Consider the following 17770-nt stretch of genomic DNA (forward strand, 5'->3'; position numbering starts at 1 on the left):
GTGGAATGTCTTGTGAAAAGGAAGAGGGAAGCTTATGTAGGGATGAGGAAACAACGTTCATATGGCTCGATTGAGGGTTACAAGTTAGCAAGGAATGAGCTGAGAAAGGGGCTTAGGAGAGCTCGGAGGGGACATGAGAAGTCCTTCTCGGGTCGGATCAAGGAAAACCCCAAGGCTTTTTACTCTTCTGTGAGGAATAAAAGAATGACCAGGGTGAGGTTAGGGCCGGTCAAGGACAGAAGTGGGAACTTGTGTATGGAGTCAGTAGAGATAGGCGAGGTGATGAATGAAAACTTTTCTTCAGTGTTCACCAAGGAGAGGGGCCATGGTTTTGAGGAATAGAAGGTGTTACAGGCTAATAGGCTGGAGGAAATAGATGTTTGGAGGGAGGATGTACTGGCAGTTTTGAATAAACTGCAGGTCAATATGTCCCCTGGGCCTGATGAAATATATCCTAGGATTCTTTGGGAGGCAAGGGATGAGATTGCAGAGCCTTTGGCTTTGATCTTTGGGTCCGCACTGTCCACGGGGATGGTGCGAGAGGACTGGAGAGTGGCGAATATTGTTCCTCTGTTTAAGAAAGGGAATAGAAATGACCCTGGTAATTATAGACCAGTTAGTCTTATTTCGGTGGTTGGTAAATTGATGGAAAAGGTCCTTAGGGTTGGGATTTATAACCATTTAGAAAGTTGCGGATTAATCCGGGATAGTCAGCTCGGATTCGTGAAGGGCAAGTCGTGCCTCAGAAATTTGATTGAATTTCTTGAGGAGGTAACTAAGTGTGTTGATGAAGGTAGGGCAGTTGATGTCATACACATGGATTTTAGTAAGGCGTTTGATAAGGTCCCCCATGGTCGTTTTATGATGAAAGTAAGGAGTTGTGGGATAGAGGGAAAGTTGGCCGATTGGATAGGTAACTGGCTATCTGATCGAAGACAGAGGGTGGTGGTGGATGGAAAGTGTTCGGACTGGAGGCAGGTTGCTAACGGAGTGCCACAGGGATCAGTGCTTGGTCCTCTGTTCTTTGTGATTTTTATTAATGACTTAGAGGAGGGGGCTGAAGGGTGGATCAGTAAATTTGCTGATGACGCCAAGATTGGTGGAGTAGTGGATGAGGTGGAGGGCTGTTGTAGGCTGCAAAGAGACATAGATAGGATGCAAAGCTGTTCTGAAAAATGGCAAATGGAGTTTAACCCTGATAAATGTGAGGTGATTCATTTTGGTAGGACTAATTTAAATGTGGATTACAGGGTCAAAGGTAGCGTTCTGAAGACTGTGGAGGAACAGAGAGATCTTGGGGTCCATATCCACAGATCTCTAAAGGTTGCCACTCAAGTGGATAGCGCTGTGAAGAAGGCCTATAGTGTGTTAGCTTTTATTAACAGGGGGTTGGAGTTTAAGAGCACTGGGGTTATGCTGCAACTGTACAGAACCTTGGTGAGACCACATTTGGAATATTGTGTGCAGTTCTGGTCACCTCACTATAAGAAGGATGTGGAAGCGCTGGAAAGAGTGCAGAGGAGATTTACCAGGATGCTGCCTGGTTTGGAGGGTAGGTCTTATGAGGAAAGGTTGAGGGAGCTAGGGCTGTTCTCTCTGGAGCGGAGGAGGCTGAGGGGAGACTTACTAGAGGTTTATAAAATGATGAAGTGGATAGATAGAGTGAACGTTCAAAGACTATTTCCTCGGGTGGATGGAGCTATAACAAGGGGGCATAACTATAGGGTTCGTGTTGGGAGATATAGGAAGGATATCAGTGATAGGTTCTTTACGCAGAGAGTGGTTGGGGTGTGGAAGGGACTGCCTGCAGTGATAATGGAGTCAGACACTTTAGGAACATTTAAGCGGTTATTGGATAGGCACATGGAGCACACCAGGATGATAGGGAGTGGGATAGCTTGAACTTGGTTTCAGATAAAGCTCGGCACAACATCGTGGGCCGAAGGGCCTGTTCTGCGCTGTACTGCTCTATGGTCTATGTTGTAACATAACCCAGATGTAAAAGGCAGTAAGCATCGTGAGTTTTTGGCGGAACGACAGCGCGTCTGACTCCAAGATCAAAAGGTAACAGACAGAGAAAGACACACAGAAAAGCAGTAAGAGACTATCGGGACACACACACAATGACAGACAGAAAAGGTGCCGAACAAACCAGCAAGATACTGTGATGGAAAAAACTGATTATTTGTGAAAAGATGTTTTCTATTACGCAAATACAGGCCCTGTTTTGAAATGTATTTTCTGCTGTGTAACTGTGCTCTCTGCTGTGTAATGTTCTCTCTGTAGTGGAACTGAGACTGCCGTTAAGAGATCTTCACTGTGATTGTGTCAAATTATTCCCTGTTTTGTTAATGTGTTCCCCGTTTTGTAAATATGATCCGTCTTGAGTGGAAGTTCTCTCAGCTCTGGAACGATCTTTTCTGTTGTGTCAAATGTTCTCTGTTGTTCTGTGAAGATGATTTCTGTGGAAAAACAATCGACGGGAATTTCAATGCCGCCGTCATTGAAACTAGCTTAAAATTGCAGACTTATTTCGGCCGAATGGATAACTCCTGTTTCTATTTTATATCCATGTTTCTATGTATGAAATCGGTAAATTTAATTTCATCAGCTGCCATCGTGGGATTTACTCCGTATCCCCGAAGATTAGTGCGGTCCTCTGGTTTATCAGCCCAGTGACATAGCCTTTCATCCCTGTCAACAAAAACAGTTCATTCAGCTAATTGTGACACCTCTTCCGAAGGAGATGGTAATTCCCTCCACAGAATTTCAATCAACCGATTGAATTAAAAAAATGTTCTACTTAGGAACATCAATAATGTATCCCGACCAAACAGATATTGCGGAATTGTTGGCGGGGGGTGGTGGGTGGGGGGGAGGAGGAGAAATACCGACATCTCTGAGAATTAAATGTACAAAATAACAAGGAAATACATTCTGAGAAAGAGCCCGGCAGTGCTTGGAGGAAAAGGTGTATTTCAGCTGACGGGAAAGAACTCTGTTCCCTGGGAGTTCCACCAGATTCCTGACAGAAGCGACGGCGAGTGGACTCGAACCTGTAAACCATCACCAGAAAAATCGAAGTGAGACGCCTGATCCATCAGGGCACGTGGTCAACGCATCGACTGCTAACCTGATGTTAGCACAATGTCATCAATATTGTGATTATATCTGTTTTTCAGTTCTATTCTTAGATCGCCCAGTTATTCCCAGATCCTCGAAAATACAAGGATAAGCTCCAGCTCCCGTAGATAATGTTTTTCGATGTGGAAAAAGCCGTTTAATCTGCGAGTTGTGAAGACTCATGTAGCGGAAGGGATGGAGTATCAATGTATGATTGTAAGAGCAGGAAGATTCAGTTGGAGCTGGACAATGCTTTGGTGAGGCCACAGCTGGAGGATTGTGTGCATTTCTGGTCACATCGCTATAATAAGGACATGATTGCACTGGAGAGCGTTTAGAAGCTATTCACTAGGATGTTGCCTGTTTGGAGAATATGAGCAACAAAGAGACATTGGATAGGCTCGGGTTGTTTTCTTTAGATCAGAGACGGCTGCGGGAAGACCTGACTGAGGTGTATAAGATTATGAGGCGTACGGACACGGTGGATAGGAACCAATTGTTCGCCTTACTTGCAGGCTCGACAACAAGGGGACAGAATATTAAGGTGAGGGTCAAAAAGTACAAAGCAGATTTGAGGGAACAATATTTTTTCATCCAGAGGATGGTGGGAGCCTGGATTGCACTGCATGGGAAGATAGTAGAGGCCAGAAACAACAAAAGAAATCATAGAAACCCTACAGTGCAGAAGGAGGCCATTCGGCCCATCGAGTCTGCACCGACCACAATCCCACCCAGGCCGTACTCCCATATCCCTACATATTTACCCGCTAATCTACAGATCTCAGGACACTAAGGGGCAATTTTAGCATGGCCAATCAACCTAACCCGCACATCTTTGGACTGCGAGAGGAAACCCACGCAGACACAAGGAGAATGTGCAAACTCCACACAGACAGTGACCCAAGCCGGGAATCGAACCCGGGTCCCTGGAGCTGTGAAGCAGCAGGGCTAACCACTGTGCTACCATGCCGCCCTGTCATTATCTTCTGTAGCTTTGGATGCCGATCACCCAGTCGCAGTGTCTAAGTCAGTGCAGACAACCTCTCTAAAACCTAATTGTGTGAATTACTTCTCGACTGGAATGCCGAGCAACATCAAAAATTTCACTTCCTGCTCAGTAAAACCCTCAGTTAGAATATAATCAATTCAATACCAAACTGCACCCTCCCGCCCCCTCCGCGCCCCTCCGCCCCCCCCTCCCCCCCCCCCACACCCCCCACCCCGATTGGTTTATTGAGAGAGGTTTACAGTCCGGTTACGTGGGAAAACATTCTTCAAACCTTTTCCACATTTTCTCCACGTGTGCAGTTTTGAGAAATACGCCGCAATGTGTGGCAGGTTCCAAAACCTAATCTCGAAATATGGAAACCCCGCGTCTGAAACGTAACATTTGTTTTCAAATAAACAATCGGCAGTTGGGACCAAAACTGGCAACAGGTCAGCGCTCTCCCCGGATTTGACTCTCCGACCTCTCGCACACTCATTCTCTGGGGAGACATGGCTTAAAGTTTATGTTAATTTATTAGTCAGAAGAAGGACTTAAATTATAACTGCAAAGAAGTTACAGTGAAATTCCACCAGTCGCCACACTCCGGCGCCTTTTCGGGTCAATGCACCTCACCAGCACGTCCTTCAGACTGTGGGAGAAAATGTAAGCAGAAACAGGGAGAACGTGCGAACTCTGCACAGAGAGTGACCCAAGCACGGGAATCGAACCCAGCTCTCCTCGCGTTGTAAAGTAGCAGTGCTAACCACTGTGCTACCGTGAGGCTGCAGGTGGAAATTGAATATACCGGCGTATTCAATATTTAGGAAGGATAGAAATAAAGGAAAAAAGTGGTGGAGTGTCACTGCTGGTGAAAGAGGAAATTAGCACAATGGTGAGAAAGGATATTAGCTCTGAAGAAGGGGAAGGGTTAATTTTTATTTCGTACTCAATGTATTTTGTACCTAAAAGGTTTAACTTTGTACCTGGAATGTATCACAAACATAACCCTTCCTTATGGCTAGTTTCCCCTTTGTTTATATTGCTCCTGGGTAGTAGGATAAGCCGTTTGTTTATGTTTCTCATCTTTACCTTTTCGTAGTGTGGGCCATTTGTTCATGGTTCCCTCGCTTGTTTATATCATTCTGATAAAACGGACAGTTAAATGTAGATGTTGGGTTGTAAGTCTTGCTTTCGAGTAGGCTTGTGTATGATTTAAACAAAGGAAGCAGCTGCCAAATGGTAGAGTGCGAGAATGGCCGTTTGAAGGAGGACTCCACTGGGACAGCTGCAATCGCACACAGTCGCTTCAAAGGAAAGGCCGCCGGAAGAGCAGGGGACCAGAAGTTGCATCTTGACTACAACTACCAGGAGAATTGTGCTTTATGACCCAAGGATACCAGATAGTCTCTAACCATGATCCAGAGACTATCGGAAGCTGTTAAAGGAACTATAATTTATGATCAAGGGCTGTTAACTTACAAATGAATGGATGTCCAACTGCAGCCAAAAACCAGTGTAAAGTGTTATTTAATTCACACTAAGCTTTCGATGGAAGGGGGGGGGGGGTTGTAGTTAAATGTATAATGTACAAGCTAAAGCCATACAGACAGAGGGAAAATTGTGGACAGAGGTATTGCCCACTATCCTGATGAGGCTGAGTTACCACAAACTGGACAACCGGATTAACCCCTTATGAATTAATGACAGAATGGGCGATGATGTAGATTCACTAAAAGATGAATTCAGGGGATATGTTTTGGAACTAAGCCCCCAACTAAAAGGGATGCGCAAATTGGTAAAAGACAATCCGGAACAAAGAGACACAGGGAGAGAGAGAGCTTGAAATGTTCCTTGATGGGCGGGAAGTTGATTCCCAGTAAAAGCACTGCTTGACAAATCTGGGTTCGCCCCTAATTGGGAGGGCCCCTATGAGGTTAAAATTGTGTAGTATGCTTAATTCACAGATATGTGAGACAGTTGACCTCCAAGCAAGCTGAACGGGTTTGCAGGCAGTGGCGCGTGGGTGGTATAGCCTTTGGACCATTGTATAACGGTCGCGCGGGTTATTCGTTAAGTGATAGGATGATTTTCTTGCTGCTTCTCACGAACCTTGCCCTGCTAGTTACGGAGGGGAAGTATAGGTGGAATTGTATAGACTTGGGGATAGAGCAGCGCAAGCATCTCTGTAACGATGATTCTGTCTATTGTAACCTTCCGACACATGGAATAAGTCCCTGGGAGGTTGCCCGTAGGGACCGCTGCTCGGGATTCCGTAACCATGCCATGTTGCCAACTCTGTTGGAGGGGCGAGGTGATTGGGGTCTCCCATGCAATGTAACGTGGTGTAACTGGAATTTTTGGTGTTTAGCTGAGGGAACGGGATGGACCTGTACCCTGCATCAGCGGACGGCTCGGAAGGATGTGTACATCAACACGAGATTTGGTTGATCCAAGCGATCATTGTACCAATCCTCTAAAATCCGACCCTATCACATGAACACTTTCATGTTTATGTCTCACTTGTATGTATTGCAGTCAAAATTTTGAGCAAGTGCTGGGTCTGCTTACATATTCCCATGCACGAAAGGAAGGGGGTGGGGGGGGGAGTCCTTTATTCCCTATCCTTTTGTCAACTCCGGGAATGGTAGAGGGGATTTCGAATCAGAATGGAACCCAAGATGGGACAAGGAAAGTGACATTTAAAACCCCACCAGGCATGTTGTGAAAACCCAACAAGGGGGATCTATCTGCGTGGTAGGAAACGGAACCATACTTATTGGCCGTAGCTACTACACCCAGCAGGTTAATGTCACCAGTGGTGCCTGGGCTTTGGTGCAACAGATTACAATTCATTGCCCCACTGCTGATGTCCTGGTCAGCCTCGCCTCTACTTACATGAACAGCATGATTGCATATAATGGTACCTATTTTGTATGGAAACAATGCCTACCCATGGCTTCCTTGGGATTGGGTAGGATCGTGTTATTTAGCATATGTGATACCCTATATTCACCATGAGTGAGACAGAACGGTTCTTTATGATAGCTTTCCCACTTTGTGGGACAGCAAAAGCAGCAAAGGAACTTTTACAAATGGCCTCGACCTTGGAGAGAATTGCGAATGAAACTCGAGACGGGTTCGAGGAGGTGAGCACAGCCTTCTCTGAAGTATCAGCCGAGGTTGTAGCTATCCAGACTGTTGCTTTACAGAACCGATTGACACTTGATTATGTGTAGGCTTTCCAGGGAGGAACGTGCGCTATAATTGAACCCGAATGCTGCACATATATCCCAGATGATTAAAATATAACTCGTTTGGCAGATTATATCAAACGAGTAGCGAAGACAATACAAGATGAAGGGAGCCAATGTCATAATTATAACCCTCCGGGTTGGCTGGGGCAATGGTTCGGGTCGTGGGGATCATACTTGATGCATGGGTTAATTGCATTAATTGTCATTGTTATATTTGTATTTGTATGGCATTATTGAACACTTGTTGTAAAACGGTAACAGCCTGGATTATGCCAAGTGCAAGTGTGCAGGCAGAAAGGGCAGACTTCCTGACGAAAGGGGTAGACCCATATGCTGGTAACATGTGGCTCTAAATTGGTCATGAGGCCATGTTTGCACTTGGCCTCTGACCAAAAGGGGGGATTGAAGAAGGGGAAGCGTTAATTTTTTTTTGTACTCAATGTGTTTTGTACCAAAAAGGTTTAACTTTGTCCCTGGAATGTATTACAAACATAACACTTCCTGATGGATAGTCTCCCCTTTGTTTATATTGCTCCTGGTAGTAGTATAAGCCATTTGTTCATGGTTCCCTCGCTTGTTTATATCATTCTGATAAAACGGACAGTTAAATGTAGATGTTGGGTTGTAAGTCTTGCTTTCCCGTCGGCTTGTGTATGATTTAAACAAAGGAAGCAGCTACCAAATGGTAGAGTACGAGACTGGCCGTTTGAAGGAGGACTCCCACTGGGACAGCTGCAATCGCACACAGTCACTTGAAAGGAAAGGCCGCGGGAAGAGCAGGGGACAAGAGTTTGCATCTTGACTACAACTACCAGGAGAATTGTGCTTCATGACCCAAGGATACCAGATAGTCCCTAACCATAAACCAGAGTGTATCAGTAGCTGTTAAAGGAACTATAATTTGTGATCAAGGACTGTTAACTGGACTTTGCTTCATGACTTGTATTGGGAACCCTGATGTATAAAGGTCAACGCTTCTTGTGTTCAGGGAGAACTTTGGCTTCTGCTTTCAAGGGGTCAGGTTCTCCTGCACTTTTGTGAGAATAAAGCCTGACTCTATTTTGACTCATACCAGGCTCCGAAGTATTTTTACCTACTTCAAGTCCAAAACGTGGAGTCTGCGTGCGTAGAGTTCAGAAATACCAAGGGGCAAAAAGCATGAGTGAGTGTCATATATACACTCCCAAACTGCAGTGGCGATGTTTGGAATGATATTTAACACGAAATTAGAGATGCATGTGATAAGGGGATATCGTTGATCATGGGTGATTCTAATCTGCACATGGATTGCACAAATAAATTAGCCACAGTGCCATAGATGAAGAATTCCTGGAGCGTATACTGCATGGTTTTCTTGAAAAATATGTCGAGCAACCAACGAGAGAGCAAGTCATCTCAGACTGAGTACTGTGCAATGAGAAGGGAATCATTGCCAATCTAGCTGTACAAGACCCTTGGGGATGAGCGAACATAACATTCTGAATTTTTTTATCAAGGTGGATAGTGAAGTTGTTGGTTCGGAGACTATGGTGTTGAATCATAATAAAGGACACTATGAGGATATGAGGCTTGAGTTGGCCTTGATAGATTGGGGAGAGTTAATTAAAAGCATGTCAGGAAGGAGAGATTGCGGAGTGTTAATTAAAAGGAAGACAATGACAAACATTCAAGGAACACATGGGGGAACTGCAGCAACTGATTGTTCATGTCCGGCACAAAAGCAAAATGGCGAAGAGGGCCAATCCATGTCCTACAAAGGAAATTAGAGACAGTATCCAATCCAAAGAAGAAGCATACAGATTGGCCAAGAAAAATAGTAGGTCTGAGGATTGGGAGCAGTTTCGAATTCAGCAAAGAAGGACCAAGGGATTGATTAAGAAGGGGAAAATAGAGTACGAAAGTAAGCTTGCAGGAAACATAAAGACTGACGCTGAGGCTTTCTATAGATGCGTGAGGAGAAAGAAGTTGGTGAAGACAAATGTCGATCCTCTGCAGACAGAAATGGGGAATGTATAATAGGGGACAAAGAAATGGCCGAGCAACTGAATGCATACTTTGGTTCTGACTTCACAAAAGAAGACATAAATCAAATGCCAGGAATGTTGGAGAATGCCAGATTTAGTGAGAGAGAAGAACTGAGGGAGATTAATATCAGTAGATGAATGGTGCTGGGAAAATTGAAGGGTTTAAAAGTGGATAAATCCCCCGGGCCTGATAATCTACATCCCAGAGTACTTACAGAAGTGGCTCTCGAAATAATGGAAGCATTGGTGGTCATCTTCCAGGATTCTATAGATTCTGGAACAGTCCCTCTGATTGGAGGGAAGCGAATACCATTCCAATATTCAAAAAGGGAGGTAGAGAGAAAACAGGGAATTTTGGAACAGGAAGATTAACATCGAGATGTGGGGAAGATTTTCGAATCCATTATCAAGGACTTTATAAACAGAGCATTTAGAAAGCAGCGGCAGGATCAGAAAGAGTCAGGATGAATTTATGAAGGGGAAATCATGCTTGACAAATCTGCTGACATTCTTTGAAGACGTAAGTAGTAGAATTGACAAAGGGGAACTAGTTGATGTGGTATATTTGAACTTTCAGTTAGCGTTTGACAAAGTGCTGCACGAGAGATTATCGTGAAAGATTAAAGCACATGGGACTCGGGGAATTATAGAACATAGAAAAAATACAGCATAAATAGGCCCTTCACGTTGCGCCGGTCACGTCCCGAACTACCTTGGCTTATACAGAGGCTTCCCTAGAACCCTCAATCCTATTAAGTTCCATGTACTCATTCAGAAGTCACTTAAAAGACCCTATCGAGTTTGCCTCCACCACCACTGACGGCAGCCGATTCCACTCACCCACCACCCTCTGAGTGCAAAATCTACTCCTGACATCTCCTCTGTACCTACTCCCCAGCACCTTAAACGTGTGTCCTCTCGTAGCAGCCATTTCAGCCCTCGGAAAAAGCCTCCGAGAATCCACCCGATCTATACCTCTCAACACCTTGTTCACCTCTATCAGGTTACCTCTCATCCTTCGTCTCTCCAAGGAGAAAAGACCGAGCTCCCTCAACCTATCCTCATAAGGCATGCCAACCAATCCAGGCAACATCCTTGGAAATCGTCTCTGCGCCCTTTCGATAATTCGCACATCCCTCCTGCAATGAGGCGACCAGAGCTGAGTACACTACTCTAAGTGGGGTCTGACGAGGGTCTTATAAAGCTGCATCATTATCTCCCAACTCCTAAACTCAATCCCTCGATTGGTGAAGGGCAGCACACCATACGCCTTCTTAACCACCTCCTCTACCTGCGAGGCTGATTTAAGAGTCCTACGGACCCGGACCCCAAGGTCCCTCTGATCCTTTGCACTGCTAAGAATCTTACACTTGATACTATACTCCTTCATCCCATTTGACCTGCCAAAATGGACCACTACACATTTATCCGGGTTGATGTCCATCTCCCACTTCTCCGCCCAGCCTTGCATCCTATCTATGTCACGCTGCAGCTTCTGACATCGCTCCAAACTATCCACAACACCACCAACCTTCGTGTCGTCAGCAAACTTGCAAACCACTCCCTCCACTTCCTTATCCAGTTCAATTATGAAAATGACAAACATCAAGGGTCCCAGAACAGATCCCTGGCGCACTCCACTGGTGACTGACCTCCATTCAGAAAAAGATCCATTTACAACCACTCTCTGCGTTCTGCAGGCAAGCCAGTCCTTGATCCTCAAGGCAACAGCCCCTTGGATCCCATGCCCTCCCACTTTCTCGAGAAGTCTTGCATGGGGGACCTTATCGAACGGCTTGCTGAAGTCCATGTAAACCACATCTACCGCTTTTCCTTCGTCAATGTGTTTAGTCACATTTTCAAAGAACTCCACCAGGCTCGTGAGACACGATTTGCCTTTGACAAAGCCGTGCTGACTACTTTTCAGCATACTAAACTTCTCTAAATGTTCATAAATCCTGTCCCTCAGGATCTTCTCCGTCAACTTACCAACCACTGAGGTTCGACTCACCGGTCGGTAATTTCCTGGGCTATCCCTATTCCCTTTCTTGAATAGAGGAACCACTTCCGCAATCCTCCAATCCTCCGGAACCTCTCCCGTCTCCATCGACGGCACAAAGGTCATCTCTAGGGGCTCTGCAATCTCTTCCCTCGCCTCCCACTGTGCCCTGGGGTACATCCCATCCGGTCCCGGCGACTTATCTATCTTGATGCTACTCAAAATTTCCAACACATCCTCTTTCTTAATTTCCACATTCTCGATCTTTTCAGTTCACCGCAATCCTGTAGTACAACCGCCCAGGTCTTTTTCCACCGTGAATACCGAGGTAAAGTATTCACTAAGCACCTCTGCTATTTCTTCCGGTTCTGTACATACTTTCTCACCTTCACATTTTATAGATCCTATTTCTTCACATCTCATCCATTTACTCTTCACATATTTATAGATCGCCTTAGGGTTCTCCTTAATCTTACCTGCCAAGGCCTTCTCGTGACCCCTGCTGGCTCTCCTAATTTCTACCTTAAGTCCCTTCCTACAAGCCGTACACTCATCTAGATCCCTATCATCGCCAAACTCTCTGAACCTTTTGTACGCTTTCCTTTTCTTTTTGACTAGGTTCAGCGCAGCTTTCATGCACCACGGTTCCCGTAACCGACCAAAACCACCCTGTCTCATTGGAACGTTATCATGCAGAACTCCAGACAAACATTCCTTTTAAATCTGCCACCTTACTTCGGTACTTTTCCTCGAGAATACCTCGTTCCAATTTACGCCTCTAATTTCCTGCCTGATGGCTTCATATTTCCCCTTACTCCAGATAAACACTTTCCTTGCTTGCCTGATCCTATCTCTTTCTAATGGTAGCGTAAAGGAGATAGAGTTATGATCACTATCCCCAAGATGCTCCCCCACTGAGAGATCCGACACCTGTCCAGCTCATTAGCCAGTACCAGATCGAGTACAGCCTCTCCTCTTGTAGGCTTATCCACATGCTGTGTCAGCAAATCCTCCTGAACACACCTAACAAACTCCTTCCCATCTAAACCCCTTACCTTCGGAATATTCCAATCGGTATTTGGGAAATTAAAGTCTCCCATCACGACAACCCTGTTATTACTACATCTCCCCAGGATCTGTTTCCCTATCTGCTCCTCAACATCCCTGTTACGATTGGGCGGCTTGCAGAAAACACCCAGCAAAGTTATCGACCCCTTCCCGCTCCGGACTTCCACCCACAGAGACTCCATAGACAATCCCTCCACGGCTTCCACCTTCTCTACAGCTGTGACACTATCCCTGATCGGCAGTGCCACTCCCCACCCCCCTCTTTTGCTTCCCTCTTGTCCTTTGTGAAACATCTGAAACCTGGCACCTGAAGTATCCAGTCCTATCCCTGTCCCCAAGTTTCCGTAATTGCCGCCACATCACACTTCCAAGCACCAATCCACACTCTAAGCTCATCCACTTTATTCACTACACTCCTGGCGATAAAATAGACACATCTCAAACCTTCGGTCTGAGCTCTCCCCTTCTCCATCACCCGTCTATTCTCCCTCTTACAATGTTTACAATCCTTCTCTATTTGTGGGCTAACCTCCTCGCTCTCAGTCACCTCATCACGATTCCCTCCCCCCAACCTTTGTAGTTTAAAGTCTCCCCAGTAGCCTTAGCCAACCTTCCTGCCAGGATATTGGTCCCCCTGGGATTCAAGTGCCACCCGTCTTTTTTGTAAATGTTAAATTTGCCCCTAAAGAGGTCCCAATGATCCAGGAACCTAAATCCCTGCCCCCTACTCCAGTCCCTCAGCCACGCATTCATCCTCCACCTCACTCCATTCCTATTCTCACTTTCCTGTGGCACAGGCAGAAATCCTGAGATTACTACCTTTGCGTTCCTCCTTCCCAACTGTCTACCTAACTCCCTATATTCTCTTCTCATGATCCCTTCTCTCTTCCTACCTATGTCAGCGGTACCAATATGTACCAAGACCTCTGGCACCTCTCCCTCCCACCTCAGGATTTCTCAATATTTCCATCTTGAGATGGATCGAAAACTGGTTGGCAGAGAGGAGAAAAGGGGTAGGAACGAATGGGTGCTTTCCAAATTGGCAGGCAGTAGCTAATGGGGTGCCACAGGGATCGGCGCTGGGACCCCAGCTATTCACAATAAATATCAATGGTTTGGATGAGGGAACAAATTGTAACACCACAAAGTTTGCAGATGACACCAAGTTGAGTGGGAGGGTGAATTGTGACGAGGATGCAGAGATCCTTCAGAATCATCTGGACAGATTGGGCGAGTGGGCAAATCAATGGCAGGTGCAGTAAGATTTGGACATGTGTGAGGTTGTTCATTTTGGAAGTAAAACAAGAAGGCAGATTACTACCTGCATGACTGTAAATTAGGAAAGGGGAGTGTGCAGTGGGAGCTGGGTGTCGTCGTGGACCATTCACTGAAGGTAAGCATGCAGGTGCAGCAGGCGGCAAAGAAGGCAAATGGTATGTTGGCATTCATTGCGAGAGGTTGCCAGTGCAGAAGCAGGAATATGCTGTTGCAATTATACAGGGCCTTGGTGAGCCCACACCTAGAATATTGTGTGCAGTTTTGGTCTCCTTTTCTGAGGAAGGATATTCTTGGACTCGAGGGAGTGCAGTGAAGGCTTACCAGGTTGATTCCAGGGATGGCAGGGCAGATGTATGAGGGGAGATAGACTAGGTTAGGATTGCTTTCGCCGGAGTTCAGACGAATGAGGTGGGATCTCATAGAGACTTATAAAATTCGAAAAGGGCTGGACGGGATAGATGCAGGTCGAATTTCTCCGATGGTTGGAGAGTCCAGAAACAGGGCTCACAGTCTGAGGATTCAGGGTAGACCATTTAGGACGGAGGTGAGAAGACATTCCTTCACCCAAAGAGTAGTGCGCCTGTGGAATTCATTAACACAGGAAGTAGTTGATGCCAAAATATTGAATGCATTCAAGAGGCGGCTAGATATAGCACCTGGGCGAATGGGATCAGAGGTTATAGGAAAAAGCGGGATGAGGCTATTGATTTGGAGGTTTAGCCATGATCGTAATGAATGGCACAGCAGGTTCGAAGGGCCAAATGGCTTCCTCCTGCTCCTTTCTTCTATGTTTCTATGAAGCCCCCAAAGCGAGAATCACACCACGAGACCAACGAGCCGGTCACATGCAAGGAGCTGAGCCAATCAATATATGTTCCGCTCAAAGCAGACTAGCTGTCTTTGCAGACCATGAGAGAGTAATAGAAAATTGAAGGCAACACAGCAGATTCACAGGGAAATGTGATTCTCTTTGTCTTACACCCTGAGTATTGAACACAATTTCAATGTTGGGATTGTAGTTCCTCTCAGCGAAAGGGAATCCAATCACATCAGTTCAGAGATTGTCGTGAAGAGCCGACAAGAAACAAAATGTGGAAAAGCACAGCTCCGTGTGTTCAAATGCAGAGAAGCAATGTATGGAACATTCCATGGATTGTTGATGAGAGTGCATTATGCGCCACCCGTGCAGAATACAATCGATAATCAGACCATCGCCAAAACCATTCGACCATCTCGTCGACTACACAGAAACTTGTCAACCGTCTCCTTCCATTTGATTTTCTATCCATGGAGAGCTGGGGAAGAAGGTCTCCCTCACCAGCGCTCCTGGATGACCAGCCAGATGGAACATGCTGGAAATGTCGCTGCTGCAAATAGAATACATTTTCTTTCCATCAGGTCAGGGAATTATGGGAATGGAGCAGTGTGAAACATTCCCAGACCATGTCCCACATGTTTCTCCTCAGCATGAAAACTCACCGCGGAAAGACTGAAACAGACACTCATTTGATCACGTCATGCTTCGCATCACTCATACTTTAACCATGAGGCCACTGATGAAGTCAGGATGACTTCGAATTTCTACTAAAACTCACTGACTGGCAGAATGATATTACTCACAGGACTGGTGATTCACAACCACAGGCCGACTTGGCGAGTGGTGAAAACAGATATCACTGCTTCTGACCTTCACCAGAACAGACAGTGAAATGAAACATTGTTCATTAACATCTCTGATGCGTTGAGAAAAGATAGTCGATAAACAATTGCGTTGTGAAAAGATATATGCTAAACTTTGGGATACATTGAAAAGTTGTTTTCAGTGTTTGGGTTACTGCGGGTGGCTCGTTGATCTAGGGGTATGATTCTCGCTTTGGGCGCAGCATGAAGATGCGAGAGATCTCGGGTCCAAATCCCGGACGAGCCCCGAAAAGTTTTTTTTAAAGATAATTCTTTGCAATGAAGACGGCGACAATGAGCGAATGCCGAAGCAATGTTGAGCTCCCGTGTACACATTGCAGAGAAAATATCTCTGCAGACTCGAAAAACAACCATACAGTCTGACAGATCTGGGAATCCCACCGTCTGATTTTATTTTTTCCATGTATTAGTTTAATTCCGGTGCTCTGAATGAACCGCGAATGCGGGTGCGTTTCAGCAGTCCTGTTGAGGGGAAATTTACAATCAGGCGACGGACACATGAACAGAGGAAATAAGGGCAGAAGAAGGCCATTCGGCCCCACAAGACTGCCCCGCCATTCAGTAAGATCATGGCTGATCTGTTTATGTTTCGATTTCCACATTTCCATCTGTCCCCGACAACCTTCGATTCTGTTGCCAAATAGGAATCATCTCCCTCCGGCTTAAAAATATTCAATATCCCCGCGTCCACCGACTTCTGAGGCAGAGTTCCAAAGTCGCGCAACGCTCCGAGAGAACAGAATTCGTCGTCCGAAAAGAGGAAGCTCAGTTTTCTTTAAGTGCCCGTTGTTCTGCATTCACTCACATGAAGATACATCATTTCCACGTGCAATTGTAAGACCATTCAAGATCTGATGTGCTTTGAACAAGGTACCTCCGACTCGGAGTATCCCCGTTGCAAAGATGCCCTAACAGAGGAAATTCTTTCCTCTTCGCAATCTGGTAAATCTCCTCTGCATTGTCGAACTATTCAAGTTATCAAACTGGTAATCTCTTCTGGACCGTTTGCAACGCATTTACATCCTTCATTAGATATGGATACCAAAACTTCAGACAATATTCGAGATACTTCACGAATGACCTAAACAACTGAAGCATAACAATATTTTCTTACATGGTTAAATGCTTGTAACAAAGCAAACATTCCATTTACCTTTTTTGTTACTTGTTATTCTCGCATACTAAATATTTGTGACTCGTACACTAGAACAACGAGATCCCTTTGCATCTGGGGAAGTTTGTAGCCCTTCTAGAATTCAGTAATAATCTGATTTTGTTCTCTTCCTGCCAAAGTGAATAACTTCACATTATATTCCAGTTGCCAGGTTTCTACACATGCACAAAACCTGTCTATAACTATCTCCAAGCTCCTTACGTCCTCTCCTCTCCACAAGTTACTTGACGACATATATTGTGGCTTCTGCAAATTTTGCTGCCGTGCTTTCAGCTGTGGGCTGCGATAGCTGAGCTTCTATGGAGATGACAACTCCCAGACACAAAGTGTCCGATTATTTTTTCCTGCGCTGTAACTATTCTGTGTGTATGGATGTGAAAACCATTCTGTGTCCCTTGGTGTGTGATGCAGGAATTGAGAGTGGAATTCATTGTTTATCTGTCAGTCTCTGTGGGTGTATATGAGTGGAAAATTTTAACAATACTAATGTTGGACGTGGTTTTTTATGACAGGTATTTTGTAACAAGCAGTTGTAATCGTTGCCTGTCCCTCGATTCAAGGATGACATCCATTCAGGGCCGTGAGTTTCTGCTATGGGTCTTCATGTGAGTGAACAGGCCCATTCTCGCTCCACAGAGCTTTCTTCTCTGTTACTTTCTTCTCTGCCGCCATTTTGCCTCATAAAAGTATGCTGCAGATTGGCGGATATGTTTCGCCCATTTTCAAGCTCCTCCCAGTCATCGGCATGAATGTTACCTCGCTTCAATCTGGAGGATGTCGGGGAAGAATTACTTTTGGAATTTCCTTCACACTCTTAGGATGCGCTGATACACTGGTCGGATGTACATCATTGCCCTAAAACTACCAACCATCAATGGCATATATGAGTGAGATACATTCTTATCTGCCCTTCCCTGGTCCTATTTGATCGAAATGATTTTTTTTCCAAATCTTTCCCTAATTTAAATCCCAGAATCAGGCCATTCCTCAGCCTTGTTATTAGAGGAGAAGAAGGGTCCAGTTTCTCAGTACGTTACCAGGCCATTCTCTTTCCACTCAATTATTCTTCTTTTTATGGGCTGTTGGTGTCGCCTGCAGGATCAGCATTTGTTGCCCTTCCCTAATTCCCCTTCAACTGAGAAAGGCTTGTTTGACCATTTC

The sequence above is a fragment of the Mustelus asterias genome, unplaced genomic scaffold (assembly GCF_964213995.1).
Source record: "Mustelus asterias unplaced genomic scaffold, sMusAst1.hap1.1 HAP1_SCAFFOLD_76, whole genome shotgun sequence".
Taxonomy (NCBI): domain Eukaryota; kingdom Metazoa; phylum Chordata; class Chondrichthyes; order Carcharhiniformes; family Triakidae; genus Mustelus; species Mustelus asterias.